Source organism: Morus notabilis, unplaced genomic scaffold (assembly GCF_000414095.1).
Source record: "Morus notabilis unplaced genomic scaffold, ASM41409v2 Scaffold130, whole genome shotgun sequence".
NCBI classification, from domain to species: Eukaryota; Viridiplantae; Streptophyta; class Magnoliopsida; order Rosales; family Moraceae; genus Morus; species Morus notabilis.
Window position 1 is genome coordinate 183,965 of NW_010359451.1, and position 7,905 is coordinate 191,869.

General features: G+C 40.9%; 1 non-coding gene and 1 pseudogene across 1 annotated transcript; one reads left to right on the forward strand and one right to left on the reverse strand.

The window, feature by feature from the left end:
* Positions 1 to 1,351: 1,351 nt before the first annotated feature.
* On the forward strand, positions 1,352 to 6,614 carry LOC112090854 (annotated as a pseudogene).
* On the reverse strand, positions 1,731 to 1,839 carry LOC112090875. The gene has a single exon (XR_002901864.1). It is a non-coding gene; the product is annotated as a small nucleolar RNA R71 (small nucleolar RNA).
* Positions 6,615 to 7,905: the final 1,291 nt, after the last annotated feature.

The window sequence follows — 7,905 nt, forward strand, 5'->3', positions numbered from 1 at the left end:
AGCATGAGGTGATATTATTTCTTACGAATTCCATATCTGTGAATCACATAACTCCAACTCAATTTTGTCATGATCCCAATAGCTGAGATGTTGTTCAAAAACTGTGAACTAATCTCACGGTGAATAAAAAATCATGAGAAATTAAGTCGAGTTATGTATTCACTTCAGGATTGAGATAATTATACAAATATACTTAAGTTGTGACAATTAGGTTTAGAGTTCTGTAAACGGTTTTTACTCTAACCTAATCAGTCACATGGTCTATTCAACATGTTGTGAACATGTCTAGATCAACCACAGAGTCCAACTCCCATGCCCCGAGACTAGCATCATATGGTTCGATCTAACAGTCATAATCGGATTCGATTGCCCAATCGATCCTAAGACTGCGAATATCTATTTTAAACTATATCAGAAGAGTTTGTCCGGCAGGGTTTCTCTGACTCTTCTTTCGTTGATAACAGTCTATGGACTAAGCAATATCACTAACACTGTTGAATATGTATCAAAACATAACTTTATTTTATTTTATAAAATCAGTGAAACAATAATGTCTGACATTTGTCATTTCACAAATAACAAATTACATCCTATTTTATGGACACATTTCCAACATTTACATCCTTCATCTTCAAGATCCATGATAAATCTCCTCCAAGAATTTTACATGAAAAATTCCTATACCGTTTCTGGTTTACAAAATTTCTACGAATGAAAATAAAATAAACCTAACGGCGATGATAGGTCGCATATCTAATTACCTAGCCAAGAATAAATTCCTATACAACCATTCTAAACTCTAAGGAACCATAACCGGTAAAAATTAAATAACTAAAAACCATTGATAATTTATAAATAATAATCAATAATAATTATTTAATCATCCATTCACCATATATTCATTAACATTTCATAAAACACGTCATAAAATACGTCATAAAACTTAATAAATTTTTCAAGCAATTTTGTGGAAACGTTGGAAAGTACAAACTAAGGGAGTTCTGTCTAGGAGGCTGGTTCCTGTTAGTGTTCTACGCCACCAGTCTTTCCTGGGAACGTTGCTCTGTCTAGGAGGCTGGTTTTTAAGGAGGCCTCGCCCCACCAATCTTTCCTGGGAGCACTCTTGGGGGTTGCGATTCACGATTCTACATTATTGTTTTATTTGTTTAAAAATAATAATAATAAATAATAAAAAAATAAAAAAAAGTGAAACATTGTAAAGTTAATGAATCGTTATAGAGAGGAATTAGGGAGATTCGCAAGAAGACCGGAGAACCCTAGTAAAGTTTCTTCCCACACGTCTAGTCCTCCCTCGACCCCAGCCTCATTAGCAGTTGCAAATCCGTTCACGATGGCTCAAAACGAGGAGGTCCAGCAGAAGACATTGAACGATTATCTTCACCTTAGGCGTACGGCCACACCATCATGCATAATGTTTCCCCCTAATATGCTAAATTTGGATTTCAAGCCGGGCATGATCCAACTTTTGCCGACCTTTCATGGGTTAGAGAGCGAGAATCCATACGTGCATATTAGGGAGTTTGAAGAAGTAGTGGCCACTTTTCACAACCGAGCTGAAACCGCAAACTCTGTGCGATTGAAATTCTTTCCTTTCTCTTTGAAGGACAAGGCTAAAATCTGGTTGTATTCTCTGCGACCTAGGTCTATTGGAAGTTGGGAAGAAATGACGACAGCATTTTTCAACAAGTATTTCCCTCACCATAAGACCAATGGTCAGAAGCGACAGATCTCGACCTTTACCCAGAAGGACAATGAAACTCTGTATCAAGTTTGGGAACAGTTCAAGGATCTGTTAAATCAGTGTCCTCACCATGGTTACGAGAGTTGGTGCCTCGTCAGTTATTTCTACGAAGGACTCTAGATTCGAGAGCGCCAATTTATGGAGATGATGTGTAATGGTGAGTTTCTCCAAAAGGATCCCAAGGAGGCTTTTGAGTATCTCAACGAGTCAACCAAAAAAGCCCACACTTGGACTGGACCTAATGCTACTGACAGCACCAATAGGTCCCGACCGGTTAAAATCTATCAATTAAGGGAGGAGGACAACCTCAAGGCCAAGTCGAATCTTTGACAAGGCAAATCGAGGCCCTCAAAGGCAAAGAAGGTAGAGGAATCTACACAGTGGCAAGGGCAGAGACACATGAGCCATGCTTAGTCTGTGGTGGGATGGAACATCTAGCTAAGGATTGTCCTGCTTATGGTGAAATGAGAGGTACGAGGAGCAATGTAATGCCTTAGGGACATACAACAAACCCTTTTCTAACACATACAATCCTGGCTGGAGGAACCATCCAAACTTCAGTTGGAGAGATTCCAACCAAGCACAACCATCAGGAGGACAATGGAGAACTGAGCAACAGCCACAACCACCAAAGACGTATTTTGCACCTCAATACAATTCGCATCAGCCAAGGAGTACTCTTGAGAACACCTTGCAATCTTTCATGGAGGTGCAAAGTAAGACGAATCAGAAGTTTGAGTCACTGTTCACGCAAATGGTGGAGGAAAGTAAAGAAATGAAGAGTCAAATCACGAAGCTGACTGGAGCTTTGACTATTCAAGAATGCGGCAAGTTCCCTTCACAAGCTCAGTCAAACCCAAAGGGTCAACATATGGCACAAACCTCATTGCCTGATAATCAAAATGTTAAGGAGGTGAATGCCATCAGTACTCGTAGTGGTAAGATTATGGAAGAACCGTCAACAAGTGTCACCACTTCGAGTAGTAAGGAAGTTGTCCCTGAGAAAGATGAGGCAACGAATGTTCCGGTAAAGGTGCCTTGTCCCCAAGCTCTGCATCCAACTGGAAAAGTACCGGAACACCAAAGTGAGATCCTAGAGCACTTGACTCAAGTGAAGATTAATCTTCCCTTTCTTCATGTTATCAAGCAAGTGCCTGCTTATGCTAAGGTTATCAAGGATCTCTGCACTATTAAAAGGAAGCACCATGTCAATAAGATAGCTTTCTTGACTGAACAGGTAAGTGCGGTGGTCGACCAGAAAACACTTTTCAAATACAAGGATCCTGGTTGTCTCACAATTTCCTGTCAGATTGGGACACATGAGTTCAGCCAAGCTTTGCTTGATCTAGGAGCGAGTGTTAACCTCATGCCATACTCTGTCTACTCGCAACTTAGTCTTGGAGAAATTAAGCCCACATCTATGGTTCTGTAGCTCGCTGATCGATCGATCAAGAAGCCTCGGGGGATAGTTGAGGATGTTTTGGTTCAAGTTGATAAGTTCTATTACCTCATTGACTTTCTAGTCTTGGATACTCAATCCATGGTGAGTATGGAGTCCAAGATTCCCATTATCCTCGGAAGACCTTTCCTTGCTACAGCCAATGCTCTCATCAACTGTAGGAATGGTCTGATGAAGATGTCCTTTGGGAACATGACTTTGGAGGTGAATGTTTTTCATGTTGCAAAGCAACCACGAGATGATGATGAGTGCCACCAAACATTTCTAATTGACACACTCATCTCGGAGGAGGTTCAGTTGTGTAGCAATTCTGATGATCTTGACGATTTCCTCCGCATTTTTGAATCTGAGAGTTTCTGTCCTTGTGAGTTAGCCAACAATGTTACCATTTTCAAAGACTCATAAGGCAGAAGAACCAAGTATTGGCAACCACGCTTTGAAGAGCTACCTCGAGAAAGAGAAAAGCCAAAACCATCTACCAAGGAGACCCCAACACTCAAGCTGACTCAACTGCCTGAGGATCTGAAACATGTCTTCCTGGGAGCTGGTGATACCTTTCCTGTCATCATTTCATCTAAACTTAATGCATTTCAAGAGTAGCGGTTAGTTGACATGCTGCGTGAACACAAATCAGCATTAGGTTGGACGATTGCTGACATTAAGGGTATTAGCCCCTTAATTTGCTCTCATCACATCAACTTGGAAGACGGGGTTAATCCACGAAGGGATCCCCAAAGGAGACTGAACCCGACGTTGAAAGAGGTCGTGAAAAATGAGGTCTTGAAGCTTCTGGATACTGGTATCATCTATCCGATCGCTGATAGCAAATGGGTTAGTCCAACTCAGGTGGTTCCCAAGAAAGTGGGGGTGATAGTGGTGGAAAATGAGAAAGGGGCCCTTGTTCCCACAAGAACTGTGACGGGTTGGCGCATGTACATTGATTATCGAAAACTGAATGCCACCACCCGTAAGGATCATTTTCCGCTTCCATTCATCGACCAAATCCTGGAACGTGTGGCTGGTCATCCTTTCTGTTACTTTCTTGATGGCTACTCAGGCTACTATCAGATCGAGATCACATTAGAAGATCAAGATAAGACTACTTTTACCTGTCTTTTTGGTACTTATGCCTTTCAGCGTATGCCATTTGGGCTGTGTAATGCACCAGCCACCTTCCAAAGGTGCATGATGAGTATTTTCAGTGATATGGTCGAGAAGTGTATGGAAGTGTTCATGGATGATTTGACCGTCTTCGGTGACTCCTTCGACTCGTGCGTTCTCAACTTAAAAGTTATTTTGACTAGATGTGAAGAGAAAGGCCTTATGCTTAACTAGGAGAAGTGTCATTTCATGGTACCATCTGGCATAGTCTTGGGGCATGTTGTTTCTGAAAGAGGGATTAAGGTTGATCAGTCCAAAATTGAACTTATCTCAAAGTTGCCCACCCCCAAGACTGTTAAAGACATTCGGTCTTTTCTGGGGCATGCTGGTTTTTACAGGAGGTTCATACAAAACTTTTCAGTAATTTCTCATCCGCTTTGTAACCTCCTAGCCAAAGACGCCGTGTTCGATTGGACACAAAAGTGTGAGGATTCTTTCTAAACGCTTGTGGCGAAGTTGACTTCTGCCCCCGTCATTCAGGCACCATATTGGAGCTTACCATTTGAGATCATGTGTGACGCAAGTGATTATGCTGTGGGGGCAGTCCTTGGTCAACGAAGGGAGGGGAAGCCCTTTGTTGTGTATTATGCGAGTAGAACTCTAAATAGTGCTCAAATGAATTACTCAACCACTGAGAAAGAGTTGCTCGCTGTGGTCTTTGCACTTGACAAGTTCCATGCATATCTGATCGGTTCACCCATCATCGTCTTTACAGATCATGCCACCCTCAAGTATCTTCTTTCCAAAAAGGATGCTAAGGCGCGATTAATTAGGTGGATCCTTCTATTGCAGGAATTTGACTTGACCATCAAGGACAAGAAAGGTGTCGAGAATGTCAATGCTGACAATCTGTCTCGACTCGAGTTCAATGATCCTGTCGATGGCCCTGCCATCCGCGATAACTTCCCAGATGAAAATCTTTTCGTCGTCACTAAGTTGCCTTGGTACGCTCATATCGTAAACTACTTGGTGATAGGTGAACTTCCTTCTGATTGGAATGCACGAGATAAACACAAGTTCTTGGTCGAAGTGCAAAACTTCTATTGGGATGATCCATATCTTTTCAAGTACTGTCCCGACCAAATCATGAGATGATGCATTCCTAATGATGAGATTTCTAGTGTTATGAACTTCTGCCATAACGATGCATGTGGTGGTCACTTTTCTGTGAAAAAGACCGCCGCAAAAATCTTACAGTGTGGTCTTTATTGGCCTACTTTGTTCAAGGACACTAATCAATTCTGCCGTTCCTGTGTCCGGTGCCAGAAGTTAGGTGCTTTGTCCCGCCGCCTTATCATGCCTTTGAACCCGATTCTCGTGATAGAAATATTCGATTATTGGGGGATCAACTTTATGGGTCCATTTTTGCCTTCTTTTGGGTACCTTTACATCCTCCTCGCTGTGGATTACGTTTCTAAATGGGTTGAAGTCGTGCCGTGTCGAACCAATGATAATGCAATAGTTGTTAAGTTCTTGAAGGAGAATATGTTATCTAGGTTTGGCACTCCACGTGCTATCATCAGTGATCAAGGCACTCATTTCTGTAACTGTTCATTTGAGGCTCTTATGCGCAAGTACGGTGTGCTTCATAAGGTTGCTACTGCCTATCATCCACAAACGAATGGCCAAGCTAAGTTGGCGAATAGGGAGATTAAATAAATTCTGGAAAAGACGGTAAATCCCGACTGCAAGGATTGGTCCTTACGTCTTCTTGACGCTCTTTGGGCATACCGCACTGCTTACAAATCCCCTCTTGGGATGTCTCCCTATAGGCTTGTCTTTGGGAAAGCCTGTCATTTACCTGTTGAGCTCGAACATAAAGCTTATTGGGCCGTCAAGGCCCTTAACTTTGATCTCAATGCTGTAGGTATTCAAAGAAAGCTTAAATTGTCTGAGATTGAGGAGTTAAGGAATGACGCATACGACAATTCCAGGATCTACAAGGCAAAAATGAAAGTGGCTCATGATAAGCAGATCCTGAGAAAGAATTTTGAGCCAAATCAGCGGGTGCATCTCTATGACTCCCATTTGCATCTCCACCCATGTAAGTTGAGGTCGCGGTGGACTGGTCCATTTGTGGTGAAATAGGTTTTTCCCAACGGTGCTGTCGAGGTCGAGGACCTGAGCGATGGGAGAGTATTCAGAGTCAATGGCCAGAGACTGAAGCATTACATTGAGCGTGTGAGCCAGGCTGAAGAGATCATTCTCAAGGCTCCGGTTTACCAACCTTGAGGAGTTTGCTTCCAACCTTTTTGTATCATATTTTTGTTTCTTTGTTTCGTTTGGTGTGTTTTGTGTGCTTTTATTTTTCATTTGTTTTTGTGTGATTTTATATTTGTTTATATGGTTTGGAGATTCAGTTCAGGAGGCTCAACTTAGTTCCAATGTTCATCATCTAGGTGTTCTCTTTCCCATTTCCCTGTCTTTCTCGTATTGCATATATTTTTAAACATTAAGGACATTGTCTGATTTTGGGTTGGGGGTGGTGAGCATATTCATGCGTGAGATTAATTTTTGTCTTGTTGTTATTTTGGGTCAAAATTTTTGCGAGATTATCTAGGTATGATTCCAAAATGTTCGGTTCGAGTCATTTTTTGCTATCTTAATTACCAAGAAATGATTTCCAGAGTTATTTTCGAGCACATGCCAGACCTTGTGGTAGGATGGTTGTTAACACATTTGGTTGAGAAATATTCCCGAGTTTAAGTTTTTCATTTTTGGTGAGTTGTGAGAGTTGAGAAAATAGCTTTTTGAAACTTTCATTGATCTTCTGAGTTGGTTGAATCATTAACGGAGCACATTTACTTGACTTATGACATTTGCTTGAGGGATGATTTCTGGTTAGGAATAATTTTTAGAATTGAGCCATGTGTTGTAGATAGTAATCATTTTTCTTTTGCATTTTATCATTAAAAAAAAAGAAAAGAAAAGAGCAAGAGCATCATTTATCATCAATGTTTACGTAGTTTGGTTGCACTCATGTCTTGTGCTGCATAGCAGCCAATCAAAAGAATGCCTTACTACATCAGCTTCATCAAATGTATGTTGTCTCTTGCCTCGGAAAAAAAAAACAACAACAACAAAAAAAGAAAAAAGAAAGGAAAAAAATGTTTGTGTATATTTGTTTGTATTTTTCGGCTCTTTGTTTGTTTATGGGATCTTCCTTTTGACCAGACTGAAATCCCGAAAGTTTGTTTACAGTTTGAGTGATGGATTGTTCCAGATATTTGATTTGCCTATCATTTGATCAATGTTTGTTTATTAGCTTGTCCTTAAATCGCCTTCTCTCACTTGAGCATTGATTGATTGACTTCTAACTCCATGAGTGAAAACCCGTTGCATTAAAATATTTTCGACACCCATGAGGTAAATGGAGTTGAGACTTTTTCTTGGTGAATTTTTCGATGCTATTTGTGTTACGGTTTGGTGCGCACACACACGACTCTGGAGTTATGACTGAAGTAGTTTTGATAGCATTTTCTAATTATTTACTAATATTTTGTTTGATTGCTTCGGTGATTTT